Raw genomic sequence first — 18,252 nt, forward strand, 5'->3', positions numbered from 1 at the left:
CTGAAGCTGGCTCTGATCTGACATGGGACTGCTGCTGGGCTCTGCTCAGAGAGGCCACCACTGAAGCTCCCTGCTACTACAACCTTGTCATGTAAACCTAACACGTAGTACATCCATTAGTGACCCTAACTCTCTCTCTCTTTTTTTTTTTTTTTTTTTTTTTTTTTTCACTAAGGACAAGATCTAAAGCTCAGTGAAATCAGTGGAAACATTCCTAAAGTCTGTAATGAGAAATGGATTCAACCCCCTTAGTCTTTTGCTTCTCCTGCAGCATTTTTCTTTTTATCTTGGTTCCTCTTTCTCTTTTTCTCCATCATCAAATTACTGTATTCATTAACATTACCAAGTACTAACATGATCAGTGCATTCAAGTAAAAACAGCAAAATACACACAGATGTGAACAACAGTGAATTCAAAAAATAAATGAAATTTGTTGAACAGTAAAAGTTACTTTGCTGAGAACACCGTCACTTTCTATTTTGAAGAAACTTTGCTTTTGGAGAAAGATGTATTCAAGTGTTTTCTGCATACTTAGAATATTCTATGGTCTACATGGAACTCATTAATGTAGTCCACATACAGAAATCCTATGGGGTCTCTAGTATACCAGTACAGTGCTGTAGATCTTAGGTAGGAAAAAAAAAAAAAAAAAAAAGCTTGGGACTAGGAAAGTGTTATAGCAACATGCTGTTTATTTTCACAAATACAATTTCTTTTTTACACTCCAGGAGGGAAAAGAAAGAAAAAAAATATCTTTTGTTTTAAGTTGGCTAGTCTCAAGTGCTGGTAACTGCAAAGGAAAATGAACTCCCTTTCCTACTTCTGTGTGGCAGCACAGAGGGAAATTACCTAGGAATGAGAATCATTTCTGTGCTGCTTTTGCTGAAATGAAAGTGAGTCCATACAAAATAGAGCTACATGGAATATCCAAAACAAAATTTAAAACACCCAGGACATGTGTCATTGCTACTCATGGGACTATAGAGGAATTGCAGTGTTTCTAACCCTGTTACATCCATCCACCAGCACTTCATCAGCACTAGGGCTATGTTTCACACTTCTGTATGTCAGTGAGAACCTTAGTATACTGTGTTTTGAAGCACTTGTTTTGTCTTCAGAGTTTCTAACTGGTTTAGCCACATGCTCAGAAGAATCCTTCGGATTTCATTTCCTCGGATATTTTTCAGGTTGGTATTGACAAGAGAAATGAAGTATTGGGCTTGCAGGCAGCTGCCAAAGAGAGAGCTCCAGAGTGCTTCCCAGCTGCCAGGCTTCCCTGCACAGCCCATCCAGATCCATGCTCCGTGCTCCACTAGCCTGCAATGTTAAGGAAACTGGTACATAGGTCAGAAAGAAGCAATGGTAAAGTCTTTCCAAGTCCCCAGATTAGAAAAATCTTTCCTCTCAAAGACGTAATAGCATATCATGAAAGTATTTTAGTGTCAGGAGTGCTAAACACATGGTGCAGCAAAAGATGTCATCTACGTAGGAGAAGGGGAGCCAGGAGGGAGGGTGACAGCAAGGCAGGCACAGGCAGTGTCCTCCCCAACAAGGGCATGTTCTCATGGTGCCCCAGCCAAGTCAACAGAGCAGGGATGAGTCTAGACAGCCACAGTACAAGGTGGCCCCCAGCCCAGACAGCCAGCCCTCAGTATGGGTAGTGATATTCAGAGAGCTCTGAAAGTAAACATGGATAAACATATCAATATAGACAGATATCTGTATATAAGTATATATTCAAATGTATGATTAATAAGCACCTAGCAAACCAGGATGGCTATTTTCCATTAAACAATTTCTTCAGCAAATTCTGCCTTTTTTTTTGTTTGTTTGTTTCTTTGTCTGTTGCTAGCTTTAGTATCACTGTTACACAGTTCATTCAGTTTACTCTGATTCCAACAGATTAGATGTATATGCATGAAGACTTGTGTATGTCTTTTTAAAATTAGTGTCTTGGTCTTTCTCAATCTTATTTTCCCATCTTCAACATGAGGTGCCTTGCACTGGGACAGTTCCCTCATCACTGGCTGCAGCTCTCCTTCATCATAATAAATCACATTATCAAATCTCTTTCACATTATGTCTTGAAACCAATTCAGTTTCTTTCCACCACTACTCCTATTATAAGATTTTTCTAGAACATTTTTTCCAATTTCTATGCCACATTTATTATGTCCCATTTATGTCAAAATTGTCTCTTGGCTTTAATGGGCTTTCTTTTTCTTTTGCATCTACTTCTCTCATTTATTTATACAAAGGGACTAGAAGTACTCTTGGTTTTCATTCTGTTAGGCTAAACAAACTGATAAGCTTTGGTCACATACAGGCTTTCCATTCCTGTAGCAACACTATTAACTCTTTTGCTCTTTCCAGATAACGTCTCACCACTGCAACATATAATAAATGCTTAATGCCTTCATTTTGTAAATGCCTCACTTGATACATCCGAGGATTGTATTTCCATTTTTTATTGCCACGTACACCTAGGTGGTGCATAATAATACTTTGACTGACTAATATCCCAAGGTCTTCCTATTTCAACCAGTTGGTCTTAAGATGATTGAAGAAATTCTGATTGAAGAAATTCTCATTGCTCCCTTTGTTCATTACCTCACATTTCAAACTAATTAAATCACATATTTTGTCCCAGTTCTCAGGGCTATCCATTTCTTCTCATGTGTTATTCTGGTTATCCTCCATATTGTTAATGTCTGCTATGTTTATATTATTTGAAAACATTTATTATCTTATTCCTTCTTTTTGGATTCAAGATATTGCTGATATTTTTAGTAGCATTGGATCTGAGTTTTAAGGAATTACACCCGATTATTCATTTCTTCTTTTAGCATGAATTTTTATAATTTTGACTGTAATTCCTTTCATCCACACTGTGATCTTGTGCTAATCCACCTTTTATTCCAAGTATATAATAATTTTCCATGTGCATTGAATACAAGTAGATTAAATGCTAAATCTTTTCACACAAGTTCTGCTACCAAAGTTTAGTCAGACACAATCCATTCGCTATTTCACAGGCTATTGTTACCCCTTTTTTACTCATCTCTGTATATTTAAATATCATTCAAAAGGTTTACTTAAGCTTCATATACAACTAATGTAAGATTACAGGGTTTTATTTGGCCATTTCTAATCCATTTCTTAGACAGGCAACATATTGGTTTGCCCTAGCTGTGCAATGCAGAAACCAAAAGCTAGAGTCACTGCTTCCAGATATGTTTTTGTGAGCCATCTTCTGTTCAGGGACGAAAGTGATGTGGTTATCTGGTCCAAGCCCATGGGGCTCAGATGTCTCAACAGGCCAGGCTGAGCAGCAGCATTTCCCATGAAAGCAGCCCCAGCAGTGCTGGGCCTTTGAAGGGCGAGCTGTGTGTAAGCGGATCTTGCCATTTCACATGAGGGACCAGGCTTTCCAAACAGGCTCAGCTGCCCTTACTGCTCTCAACTGAATCTCCTAGGAAACAGCAAACTGAAGCTGTGTTATCTTTTCCCTGGAGCCTACCCTTCTTCAGGCCCTACAAGCAACCACAAGCAGGCAGCCACAACAATACATCCCCTGACGTGCACTGTGTTGCTGGGAGAGATGCTGGAAGCACTGTGCAGGGTGACCTGCTGCTAGAGATTCACCCCATAGATAACCTCTGATGTGGGGGTTGAATCTGGAGGGAGTGATCTATCCCCATGCTCTCTGTATAGACAGGGAGGATAAATGCAGAGCGGAGAACAGCTGACAAAAGGTGAGTACTGGGTGCGATGCTCTGTAGGAGGTATCACTGCTATGTGGAATTGGTGTGCAGTGAGTGGCGAGTACAAAATCTAAAGATTTCTTCTCAGAGAAATGAAGCTTTTATGTCCGTGTTTGAATAAAACCCATTTTTTCCAGAACAGTTATTGAAAATATGGGCCTATTTATTAATGAATATAGCTTTTCGATTCTGGGATGTCATCTTGTCATGGATGATAGAATGAAATAAACAGAAAAAAAGCATTTTAATCACATTTTTGTAGATTACATCAAATCCAAAACATAATTTACATATACCATAAAAAAACTAGATAGAACTGATATGGTATTATGAACAGGCAATGTCATTTTTTAATCTTCATTTTAAAAACACTTGTCTTGCTGATAAGCACCAATGCAGTTGTTACAGATGCAGATCTTTTCTGCATACCCACGAAAACAACAGGGTCAAAAGAGAATTCGCCAACTCTTTCACGTTCTGTGTGTTCACCCCAATTTATGAATTCATTCTAATTGTTCTTTGGGGGACCTATAATCCAAACTCTCTTGGTGCCAAACTCACTTGGATTGAGGTGAATCCAGCTCTGTGCCAACTGAGCATTTATGAACTGGGGCTACAAGGGTGTTCAATAGACTGAGGACATGGGCTAGGAGCTGTAAAAACATCCATAATACGTAGGCCCTGCCTGAAAATCTTAAAGGCTAAGGCATTCTTACTGAAAACAGATTGATGCTTGCATAGCCTAACTGGCAGTGTGTCTCTACCCATGCAAGAATCTACCCCAGTCCATAAAATTGTCCACGTGCATAACTGCTTATGGGGTTAGAACAGTGGAGGCAAATGACTTATAAATGGAGCTCACAGATGTCACAACTGTTAAAAGAAGATTCCTTTACTACACTGGTGTGATGCAGGCTCTGAAGTGTGTAACCACTGAAACCTGAAAGACGGTCAGAGAGCTGTAAAAAAAAAAAAAAAAGGTGGTGGGCATTCAAGCCTCACAGTACACAGTATCCACCAGACCAAGTTTATGTGGTAGATATGGGTTCCCAGATTGGAAAAATACAGAATTTGGAGTTGTCCAAAGTTAGATTAGGAACCCCAGTAGTGTTACATAGTACTCCATCTTTTGCATTTAATTCCAAGAGTTAAAGATGACTTCCAGCATAGGTTCTGCTAAAGAAAGGCTGAAAATGGGTTCTCCAAAACAAGAAATGAATATTATTGAGAAAATGAGAACAGTATCCATTAGAGAATAAGGAATGACTGTTCTCTCAAAAATAGTTTTGCAACAATGCACCACAAACATTTTCCTGAAGATATGGTTACCAAAAAGAAAAATAACATGAAGATGCAAAGAGATTTACAAATGCTTTTGTATCTGATTAAATTTACTATGAATTCCCCAAGGATCCTCTTAGCTTTCTGGTCTCTTTAGTTTCAAAGATAAACCAATTGAATTGATAATTTAACAATTCACATGATTTTCTTTTCAGAAGAAGTAACATCACATTTAACAAACTGAGGCTTTGTGACATCTTAAAATTATTAATAAACAAAATAAGATTTGGAAAACAGAAAGCAATGTCCATGAACTCCTCCTCATTACCATAAACCTATATGTTAAAAAATAAAAAATAAATTAGATTATGCAACACTGGAAATATTTCTGCACTTTCAGTTCAAGTCACAAAATATATATTTTCTCATTTATCCTCACTATCTTAACAAACAAAATCTCAGTAATATAGGGAGAGCATTCATGCATGAGTTGTGCAAACATAGCACAAAATAGCAAGATTTGCAATGTTCCAGGCAAGTATTTTGTCAGCTACTTCTGTTTGCATGTTCCTTAGAGTGTTAGGTATTTAAATTCTGTGATAATAGTCTCTACACAGAAAATAAAAGCTAAGATAGTATCTAGCTAGCTAGCTGGGAGATAGATAGATAAGACTTCTGTTTATTTATGTTTTCAGATACATTTGTACTTTTCAGGCCTTTGCTGACTGTTCAGTTAAGAGCAGAATTTATCAGCCTTCCCAATTTCCAGTGTGTATTATGCTATAGATATTTTATTTTGATAATTAGTAGATATTTGAAAGAGAAGCCATATCTTTGGACCCTGGAAAAGGGTCAAGACTTGAAGTCTGTAGTACTGAATATACCTTCTTGAAGATTTTTCACTTGCTATTGTAAGAGAAAAACTACTATTTTATTACTATTGTTATTAATCTGGAAAAGCACAAATACAGGCTGGGCCATGACTAGATTGAGAGCAGCCCTGAAGAGAAGGACCTGGGGTTGTTGGTTGACAAAAAATTCAGCAGGAGCTGACAATGTGTGCTTGCCGCCCAGAAAGCCAACTGTATCCTGGGATGTATCAAAAGAAGCATGGCCAGCAAGGAAAGGGAGGGGATTGTCCCCCTCTGCTCTGTTCTCTTGAGACCATGCCTGGAATACTGCTTTCAGCTCTGGGACCCCAGCACAAGAAGGACATGGACCTGTTGGAATGAGTCCAGAGGAGGGCCATGAGAATGATCGGAGGGCTGGAGCACCTCTCCTGTGAAGAAAGGCTGAGGGAGTTGGGGTTATTCAGCCTGGAGAAGAGAAGGCTCTGGGGAGACCTCATAGCAGCCTGCCACTATACAAAGGGGGCCTACAAGAAAGATGGAGATGGACTCTTTATAAGGGAGTGTAGTGATAGGACAATGAGTAATGGTTTTAAACTAAAAGAGGGTATATTTAGTTCAGATATTACAAAGATATTCTTTACTCATAGGGTAGTTAAGCACTGGAACAGGTTACCCAGAGAAGCTGCGGATGGCCCATCCCTGGAAGTCTTGAACAAAACCAGGTTGGATGGGGCTTTGGGTAACCTGATCTAGTGGGTGGTATCCCTCCCGGCTGGGGGCTGGAACTAGATGATCTTAAAGACCTCTTACAACCCAAACCATTCTATGATTCTGTGTTTCTAACACATGTTAGTAATAGCCAAGAATCCATAGGAGATATATTAAATATAACCAGAGAACTCAAAGGCACAGTTAGTCATCCATGTCTAAATATGCCTAAATGTGATTCTGTTCTTAGACTGAATCTTAAAAACTGATTATTAAATGTTAATATAACCTCTAGGAAATATGCTGTAACTACAACAAGATTTTTACCTCTTGTAGAATTATATCTATGTGGCAGTGAGACATGAATAGGTGTGAATATAGGACTATGCCTTCATTGAAAATGGTATAATGGTATTTCTGTCAGCAGGATATCTTCTAACTAAAGTAGCCACTCTAGTCTAACGTCTAACAGACAAGATCATTATCTTATATCATTACTTCATTCTTACTATAAGATAGCTAAATGAGGCCACCCCCGGCCATGGTTCACCTCCTGATAAAAACTTCACTGATTTTTGTGCTTGGTTCAAGATTTACAGGAGAATAGCTAAGGCATGGCAAGTTATGCCTTTCATCAGTTTGCTTAAGGCAGCCATTTGGTTGGCATATATGGTAGCCATTATATCCTAAGGGCACAAGCAAAACAATTTTTGTACAGAAGCAACATCTTCTACTGCCACCTGATGTACTTAAAAATAATAATAAATAAATAAATAAATAAATGGATAGAAATAGCACACCAACAACAGAAATAAAACAGACTCATGAGCATGAAGTGAACTAAAGAAAGGCTGTTTTGCCTGGAAAGCTGTCTGTTTTGTTGGCCTTATGAAAGATATTTTCTTTTCCTAAAAGCTCTGCTCTAGATATAAATTGTCCTGTTAGCTCAGGTGTCTTCCCAGTCTTTCCAATACAGGCACAGCTGTAAAGTGTTTGCTCAGTTTCAGTATACCAAAGGTGATGCCTTATCTTTTATCTAACACAGTACATCTTGCTGCTAGTCTAGTCAAGATGTTTTTGTGTCTCTTCTGGAAATTATTCATATCCAAAATCACAGATCTAACATCCTTCTGATATAAGCTTATGCTAAGCAATGTCTCCACACTTTCCAAAATTGTGTGTGCCTGTATCCTCATGTATTCTTTGATCATGTTGAAAGGATGAATCCATTTTGCTTGTTTATTAGCCCCAATGAGTGCATTCAGTACATGGGTGGAAATATCCCGTTCAGCATGTTAATTACAGATGCACACTAGGGGTTCCTTTGTGTTCTGAGAGAATACAGTTCTTTGATTACACAAGACCTAAGTGGCATTTCAGAATATCAGCATTAATAACTCATTCCTACAGATCCATCAGGTAGAATTAAAATTAGGAAGAAGGGTTATAACTTGTCAAACTAGGTTTCTAATTAATGGAGTTACTTGTGTTACAATTACTTGCTCTTTCATAGGCTGCATTGTTTTCCTAAAGAGAAATACTAATGCTGTGGTTGTGATAATGAAAAACTGGGATTTTGAAAATCTACCATTATGAATTTATAGGTAAATATGAGACATCTATTTAAAATGTTCAGAACCCATTAGAATAAGCACAGAATGTTAGGTTTTCTCCACAAATATTTTGGACATCTTTCTGTCTTTCTGCACAGTGCATGATACCAAGTTATTCCGTAGTTATAATGGAGTAAAAACAACACTCTTCATGTACAGAATGAACAATCATTTCCATAATTTATTTATTTATTTATTTATTTTGTAATTATGGAGACAGAACAGTGAGCTGAAGCTTCCAGTTTCTTTTTTTTTGTTTTGTTTTGTTTTGTTGTTGTTGTTGTTGTTGTTTTTTGATACTTTTCAAAATAGTACTTCCTTCCCTTCCTTCCATTGGCTTTTACTGTACTTTATAAGTGAAGGTGAGTAACATAAGCCCTCCATGGCTAGGATAGGACTAATCTTCCTAAATAAGACATCTAAAATTTAGTTGTCTATGTACAGCCTAATTCTTCTTTGCCTTCCCTTACAGTTAATGGAGAGCAATAGAAATCTTCAGGCTAGTACTCACCCTCAGAGAGAAATATAGCATAGACCTGACAAATTCCTCTCTGCAAATGTTTGTGCCTCTCCATTAACTATAAACAGACCTTAGGGTGAGGAGCTCAGGCTTTAACTTGCCACCTTCAATATGCATGGCAAACATTCCTTCACAAATCCTTGTAATTACTGTCAAATCAGTATTTACAACATGCCTCCCCTGTGAAACCTACAGGGCTTACAGACAATGGCCAAGCTATTAGTGAGCTCAGACTTATTGTGGCATAATTTGTTTATTTTGTTATTATCTTATCCCCCACTTTCTCCCTGATGGATGCACATATGTGTGTCTTATCAATCCAATGGCAAAATCTTGGCTCTGTTGAAGATGGCAGGGTCAGGATTTCTTGTCCTCCTTTAAATATTATAAAATGAATAGAACAGTTAGGTCCCAGTCCTTAATATAATGCATTAACCTCTACATATCACCTCATATCACCTCTCATGTCACAGTCCTCCATAAGGAGTTAAAAAAAAAATAATAAAAAAAATAAAAAAACCTTCAAAGAACATATAGACTGATCAAATATCTATAATCAGAATGCTCTACTCCTGGGGAAAGAAGAAAAAAAAATAAAATGTAAAATGATCCTTTCAATGAAAATTAAGTTTTTATGGTTTCCTAGTAGACTCTCCTTAAAACTAATTATATTAAACTTCTACATTCTCTGCTTTTTCTCCTCAGTAATCTCACAATCTCCAAATATGTGAAAGTAAATGCTTAGTCAGTGTGTAAATTGAGGACAATTATCATTATGACCACACAGTAATAGGAAAATAATTAGACCATTGCCAGCAGCAAAAATATAAATCAAATCAGTTTGTAATAGGAACATTAATAATTTGTTAAAGATACAATCTATTGCACATGAAGATGGGAAAGCAGCTGAGCTGAGCTGCTTTGCTGAAGACACTGCTTGTTTTGAAATAAAGAGCACAAAATTCAGTGTATGTGCATCAGTGATAATCTATGGGTGATTGTGTTCAAGAGAATTTACAACCTATTCCAAACACGTGAACTCAGTGGAACTGGGAAATCGAATGGCTAAGTGGTATTTATTATGCTACCCTTATCTTTGCCAATGTGGAGGGAAGGAGTGGGACAGTTCACTTTGCCTCCAGGCATCCAGTAATGAGCCAACCAGTGGTGCATTAGGAAGTAGCGGGCAAGTGGCATTATCATCAGGTGCATTTTTAGTAGCAGAGTCAAGTAGCACTGGGAACATTATAAGTAGTGCAGTTGAGTGCTAGAGCATTGGTATTACAGCACAGAATGTACAATGGCAGAAAAGTTTTGGAAAATATAACAAGTGATAGGCCTGAAACATCCATTTTAAACACTGCCAAACTTTGAAGAGCAGCAGCTCTGAACTCCAGCTCTCCCTTTGGCACCTAGAAATAATTTTAACAGGTGAAACTTAATTATCAAATCCAAACTCTCCCAAATCCTAGAAAATCCTGGATACATTTCTGATGAGAAGAAACACAGTCCAGATCCTTTCAAATCACAACAGATAGTTCAGCTAAATGGCACAGTGAACTTTTCAAAAGGAACCATAGTAAGTATAGAAGTGAGTGGGCCAAGGTAATACCCAGTGTAAAATCTGATAATTATGAAAGAATTTTAAACAATGGACAATGTTACTCAAATCCTTACAGATAGCACATGGAAAGACTTTTGAGGGTATCAGGTATTACCATAAACTTTTACACAAAAGGGTCCGTAAAATGTTGGAAGGCTGTGAACATGGAGAGGGTCTTTTCTCCCCCGGCTTATCAATCTGACTCCCAGTGAATTTGTATGGTTCAGGCAGCCAAGACCTATCCTGAAGGAAATGTATGCTCGTGTAAAAGTTACAGCAGGACTACATCCAGTTCCATGATTTTTCTCCCACCCTCATGCAAATTCTTCCTTTTTGCATGTTCTCCTAGGACCAACTAACCTAATGTACAGCAGATCTTCTCCAGCATTTCACTGGAATGCTGTAAATTTTGTGAATCAGGAGCTGTTCCTCATGCTAATCTTTTGTCTTCTCTAGAGTGGTGATGAAAGGCACTGAGGTGAGGGGCCAAACACATGGTGAGGTAGCACAGGGTAGATCTGGTCTGTTGTGGTGCTAACACGATGGAACTAAGCAGGACATAAATCTGGTGTCATGGATGTCGTGACATTATTGACGCATTCAGAGCTGGTGGTTGCCTCACATGTTTGGAATGAAGATGTTTCTGCCTATAACCAACAGAAGCAGCAGGTGATTGATATGAAATCTAGACTCTGGCTTTCTTCCAGTTCTGGGCTAGCAGTGAAATCACACTAATGCTGTAAACCATTCACATGTGAAAAAAATTTAAGCTCTTTTGCAGTCCACGTTTCTAAGTCTACACAAACCTATAGATTTTCCAAATATTTTTGCTTTTGTGCTAGGCAATGAAAATATGGCTAGCATCTTCCATTAGTAGCATGGGGAGATTTGTTTCATTTGATGCAGAGAAGTGTATGCTAGCTACACTATTAATGCCAACGGAGCATGAGAATGTTTCTCCACTTAAGAAAACTAAAGCCAATGAGTGGTTAGACACTAAATTCTTAGCTGTCTAAATGGGAATGAAAGCCTGAAATCTGAAAGTTCTTCAATATTGGCCCAAGTATGTTGAACCAAATCAGAAAAGCAGCCAAAGTACATTAATAGAATATACTAAAATTGCTGAAGGAATACAAAGAATCCAAATGATTCTTTTTATCTAACGCAAAAATATTTGAAGTCTGTGGATTATTTTTTTTAAAGAAAATCTTCACTCTGGTTGCAAGCATACTTCGCACTTTTCTTGATGTTTAATTATTTTCAGCTAAAATAAGAAGTAGAGAAAAACAAGCGTGTCATTGGAGATTGTCTAGATTTTAATGAAAATTTGGATATAAGTATGTATAATGTTTTCAGCAAACTCTCTGTACTCTCTTTTAAAGAAAACTCATGAGGGGAATTCACAAGAAAGGTGTAATTGAGTATGCTGCCCTTTTTCTGCTTTACGTTTGTAACGGCATATTTCCTCTGAAAAGAGGATTTCTGCAAGGCTGCTTTAGGGATGGACCAGTGCTCCTGCAGTGCCTAGACAGATACTAAAATCCAGGATGTCTGGATCTGTAACTGGTAACAAATTGAGCTGGTCTAACAACAAACATAGAAATAAGTGCCAAGATAACTTATGTTCATGTGGAACTATCATTTGTGGGATATGTGTTATTTCTTGTTTGGGTATAGGTCTGAAGTGATAATGTACTGCAGCTCTTATAAAAGTGGTACACAGCAGCAGTGCCTTGTAGATTCATGTCTGAGCTAGGTGACTGCATCTCCTCATACATCTCACATCAATTTTTATGAGATATTGTCTCCCCTGGAATTGTAGACATTGTTCCTATTATTCAGTTATTTTCCACATTTGTGCTGCCTGTCTACCTGTTTCTGCTGATACCAATCAATTACGACTAGTTTGTTGCTATGCAAAATGAAGATCCTCCTGTGAACCTTAAAGGCTGACGCTCAGAACCTAAAATGGTTCCCATTAGAAATTCAGCATTTTGTAATAATCATCATGTTCCGAAGTATACAGAGAACCATTACCGTGGACACAGAAATAACTAAACTTTATGGAGAGTTTTCTAAATGCCTGAGAGAGAGTTTCAAGAGTGCTGAGGCTCTCCAATTTTCCATTAAGAAAATGAATGTCTAAGATGTGAATCACTCTTTAGAAGGATCTACAGCTTCCACTGATTAAAAAGGGAGTGCAGAGGGCTGAGGCTGACAGAGAATTCTGCATGGTGGGTATTTGTATTTGTATAATACATCTATGTTTCACTTTGGTTCAAGAAAAATACGTTTGGATGTAGTCTGTTCCAAAACAGCAAATATGCTCAGATTCTGATTTAAATATGCTGCTTTGGATAAGAAAAACAAGCACAGTATTCAAATAGAGGTGAGTGAACAGACTAATGAAATTTCCATACTTTTCTTACATCCCCAGTGGTCTTCCTATCATACATATCTTCATGTTCTTTTAAGATTTTCAACTGCATCACATACTACCAATGTGTTCCCATAATCTTTCTCTTATACATGTTGTATCACCTACTTTCTTCTTACAATGTGTTTAACTGTTTACAGATTTGTGTTGCTGTTTGTCTGGGTAGAGTGCTGGTTATGCTCTGGCTGTTGCTGAGCCCTACATTTGTTGTTGGGCATCCTCATGATGAAACTGAATAGGTAACTATTCCACTTACAGCAACATATTCTGCCTGTGGGGTGCTAACATAAACCCCCCCCCTCTATACTTAGTTGGCTATGTTCAAGAAATACTTACGGACTTTATTTATTTATTTAAGTACTAAGATCAATATTGCCAAAAAAGAAAAGTTCAAAAGTTATTGCTCTGGGGAAAATGGCTGAAAGACGAATGTGGTAGACAGACAACAAGGACAGTAACAAAAGCTCTGTTTTCTTGAGAAGGAAAGCTAAAAATATTTCAGTACATCACCCCAAACCGAAGTATTTCTCTCTGAGTGACAGAGACATAAATCTGCATTTGTCTGAGCTCCTGCTGTCTCTTATTAGTGTTTTAGTGTCAGTCCTGTTTCTTTTATTGTCTGGGATTCTTCACTAAGCTATATCCTCTGGGTTGCAGCAGAAGTGGAGAAGACCATTCCAATGTGCTGCAGTCTGTGCATAGACTGTGGAAGCCTAGCCCAGAGGAGGGAATTACACTATGAGTATTAAGCATGCAAATTAACCCTTCTCAAGGGGAAGTCCAGGGAGACTAGATTATATTACTTTACCAAATGTTTTCTGATATTCCCATTGCCAAAAATAATGTTGCGATTTCAACTTTGCAATGCAGATCCTGAAATGAAAACATTTCCCAACAGATGGAAGTTCCATATTTCTGAACAGGGATAGATAAATTGAGAAATTTATGCACACCTCAATGTTTTATTGTAAGCTGCAATGTCCTGTATTGGGACAAATATCCTCTGTGAATTTGCTTATCCTTTTCATTAGAGATTGTTCACTTTTTTTTTTTTTTAAAAAAAAAGTAGTCACAGTCTCTATTTTTTATTTAACAATATGTTTGAGATATGTGTCTTTTAATTCCAAAAGACAATTATTAGATTGTATTTTATCAATCACCATTATCTATATAGTAGAGAAAGAAGATGAAGAATAAATCTGGAGAAGGATAGGAAAAGAGCAAGATATCTACTGTGTTTTTCATGGTAACATGTGCAAGTGGTGGAGAAAGCCTAAGTGTCTGTGACAGTACATTCCCAGAACATTGAGCAATTCGATCACACTCTTAAATTTCAACACCTTGAGGACTTGGTAGGTGTAGTTGAGGAGAAAGACATTTTACATCGGTAAAACAGAAACATTTCTGTTTATTTTAATATATCTCTAATCCAAAGTCCATTGCAGTTGGTCAAGGTCTCTTCGTTAACTTAATTGAGATTTGAATCAGGTCATTTAAGTCCAAGGACGAATAAGTAGACCTTGCCATTTCTCTTCCAGTGCACAGTAAGTAAGGTTCTGTTGGGTCTTCCACTGTGAATGCTCTTTTGTGAAACCCTGAGATGTAAATTCAGGGTCTAGTATCTTCATGTCCTTTCTGATCCCCAATGCCATGCCACAAATTAAAAAGAGGCAGTTTCTAAAGTGTACTTGCAGCTGACTCAGACAGGCCTTTATTGTATTGATTGCAGGCAATGTTTGCTTTATGTACTGTTCACTACTGTAATCCTAGATATATTGAAAGTGGGATCAGGGATCAGAATAAAATGATGTGACATTGTTTAGAAAAAGGATATACACATACAAAATCTTTGTAATTACAATGCAGGGAAGTTTGATGATGCCATTACTTTATTAATTCACTCTCTATAAAAGTTCAAGTTAAAAGTAACAACAGGATCATTATTTATAACTGAAAAAAAGAAAAAAAAAGAAAAAGAAAAAAGAAAAAAAAGAAAAAAAAAACACTTATATTCAGATTTTAAGATGTTTCTTTAGTGTAGATCACCAGACTTTATGTTGATTTGTTTAGACAGATGTCTGGAATAGTTCAGAACTGTTCCACTGTTCATGCATAATGAGGTCCATAGCATTAATTATGCATGTAATTTCATTAGAAGAAATGTTCTCTTACAGCCATATGCAGCATGTTGCATTTACTCGCACTATGAAAGACGCCACTTTTAAATCTATCAACACTTGTCACTATAGCTGAACACTGTACCTTCAGAACATCAACCTCCAGCATAAATCTGCTGTCTTCCCATCAAAGCCAGGACTCTTTCATTCCAGCAATACTTCTGATGCACTTGTTTGCACTCAAGTTGTTGTAGATGGGATAAACTAGCAGCTGTCAATATATGGTGATTTTCTATCATTCTTCTCCAAAATTATATTTAGAGCAAGGACTCTAGGTTAAAAGGGAAACAGCTCAGTCAGAAAAGGTGAAACATCAAGAAGCAGGGGATCAACCATATGTTTATAAAACACTGATGCCTGCTTTTCCCATCATAGGTGGAACTGGTACCTCCCAGCATTTTTATCCTGAGTGTGCAGTCGGGTGCTTACACAACTGATTGATACGTTGTCTGTGAATGGGGTGGGATGCACATCCTCAGTGCCTCTCAAGATGCACATCCTTGTTGTGAGCCTGCTGATGGAGACAGCAGTGATAGATAGTATTTCTCTGTTAGAGCTATTAAATAAGCTAATATGGTTGGAGAAGGCAGAGTGAATGTGTATAACATTTACAGAGTTGGTTTTAGTGTAAGATTATTCAACTGTTCTAGGATTTATAGCTGTTGAACTACAAATATTCCCCACTGTGGACAGAGTTGTGTCAATATACCAATTCATTTGGGAGATTTTAAAATCATTAGGGAAGGTTTGCAATTGATATACCCTCAGGAATCACTGTGTTTTACCACTGTGATTTACAGCATGAGGTGCATTTGCATGGGATAATCCAAATGCTGTTTAAAGCTCAATCACTTGAAATTAACTAACCTGTTAATTCCTGACTGATCTATGCCTAACTCCTTTGCAAGGCCCAGGATGGTTTGTCTTCATGATCAAGAAATCCTATACTCACAGGAATAAAATGCTAGCGTGGCTGCTCAAAAGAGGGAAAAAAAAAAAAAAAAAAAAAAAAAGTGCCTTAATTGCAATGCTGTAACTTGTGAGGTGAAAACAAGGAGCTATACACATTAAAATGAAACGAATTTTTAGTGAATGAGATAACCTTATAAAAAAAAAAAAAATCCGTTGAAGTGAAAGAATGTATATTTTCTGAAATAATAAAGAGTAACAGCTCATGAACATGTCTGAAGTCAGTAAATAATAATAAGAATAAAAGTCCGGTTATCCTGAAGTTATTGATTGTGATCTCCGATTTTGCTTTCTGCTTTGTCTAAGTAATTTTTAACCCTCAATTATTTTATTCAATCTGTATGTGATTTTGATTTTACTGTGCAAATCCCAAAAGTTGTTCAAACCCCAGGTTACTATCACATACAATTTCATTAAGTAGGTCTTACTGTTTAAAGTTTTGAATTCAGGAGGGAGCACAAACTAAATGCAATATGCTGAAACAGCATTGTATGATGGGGATATTCATTCTGCCAGCAGCTCTGGGCTATAGTCTTCTACTGCTTCTGCAGTAATGGAAGCTGCTCCTGGGCATCCTAGTTTTGGTGTCTCTGCTTGAGCAGGGGTTTGGACCAGATGACCTACAGAAGTCCCTCCCAGTTTCAACCATCCTGTAATTCTGTGAATGTCTGGAGTGTTTTCCTGCAATTGATGACATTTACTCCCCTACTGAACATTGCTGCGCTGTTCTGGTCAGGGACAACCTGACAAGCTCCTGGCACATGGCCATAAATGTCCATTATACAGTATGAAATATTTAAGATTTAGTACACCTGAAACAGCCACAAAACCAAAACAAAACAAAACAAAACAACACACAGCTAAAACCTGAAGAAAGAAGGAAATCGAGAAGCAACATCTTACAGTTGTGTACACTAACCCCTAAGCTGTAAAACAATGGTCCTTTTCGGTGTTTGCTGGCCCATGGGATCTTTTCGGGATCTTTTCATCTTCAGTTGGTCAGTAGCACAGCTTTGAGAGTGATGACTGAATGCACATCTTAGTGCCTTATGCCCTGGAATTGAGCAGGTTGTGCAGTGTGTGGGTGCACATGGCTCAGTCTTCATGCACCGGTCACCCCAATATATGAGAGCTGTGAGGATGCTGGCATAGTGCCAGCAGCTGCACTCTAGATGAATACAACCCGTCTTTTCCCCCAGTCTCTGAGGAAGAAGAGGAAAAGGCTTGGTTTCAGGATTCTGACTTGCTATCTGTGCCTGAAAGACCTCACCCATTCTGCAATACTGCCTTCAGGATCAGGATATACAAGATGAAATCCTATACTGACAGGAGCTAAGCAACAATGCCAGTGTAATATCCTATTACTTGTTTTGGGAAAGACAGATACACACACCCCAGGCAGTCCAATCTGGCAGTAAGCCCCAAGCCCCCCAGGAAGACAAAGAGCTTATCAGTGCCTCAATCACCTTCCCAGTTCACTATGCAAATACTCTCTCCAAGATGCTGCCTGACAGCCTCTTCACTGTGCTTCTGCTGCGAGCTCCCACCAGGGACACTGCACCTGTTACAGGGGACCAGAGGTTTGCCTCAATCCTTCCCTTTTTGCAGACTGCCATAAGGCAGCACAGAGATGCAGAGATGTCTGCGTCCAGCCAGAAATCCCCTGTATCCAAGGAGATATGGGAGAGTCCTTGCACTGAAAGGATGCTCCATAGGGGGCCTGTAGCCCCGCTCACAGGGCAGTGATACCCTTACACGATGGGGAATCTGTCCTTTCGCATCAGCTTGCTTGCCAAGTTCCTTTCTGTGCTTTAAAAGGATATTTTTTTTCTGTCTAAATGGGTAGACAAACAAATGTATTTGCCATCCCCTCCTCTCTTCAAATACATGCTGCTTTGGAAAATGGATTTTATTACAAGTTATGGTGTATAATTTTGTGGGATCCCCCATGCTAATACTTTGGCAGCATGTCACTGAAGTGTACTTAAAATTAGGCTCTCCTGTGAATTGCCATGTGCTGTTTAAGCACTGCCAGCATACTTGTTACTGTCCTAAACACAAAGCCAAACCCTGGACCAGAGTGGTTGCTGAAGGGGCATTCAAGAAACGGTCAGTATATGACCAGCATCGCTTTGCTGCAGTTGTACCATGCCCAGAAACATGTTATGCACAATAACTTTGTGGGCTTGTTTTGTTTGGTTTTTGCCTCCTGTGTCTTATTCATAGATTTGTCAACCCCTACAATATCTCTAAGCTGACTGCAAAGGGAACTACAGATTGCAAGCAAGTCAGTGACTGAATACTGCATTGTCAGTCACACATACATGA

The sequence above is a fragment of the Anas platyrhynchos genome, chromosome 1 (assembly GCF_047663525.1).
Source record: "Anas platyrhynchos isolate ZD024472 breed Pekin duck chromosome 1, IASCAAS_PekinDuck_T2T, whole genome shotgun sequence".
NCBI lineage: Eukaryota > Metazoa > Chordata > Aves > Anseriformes > Anatidae > Anas > Anas platyrhynchos.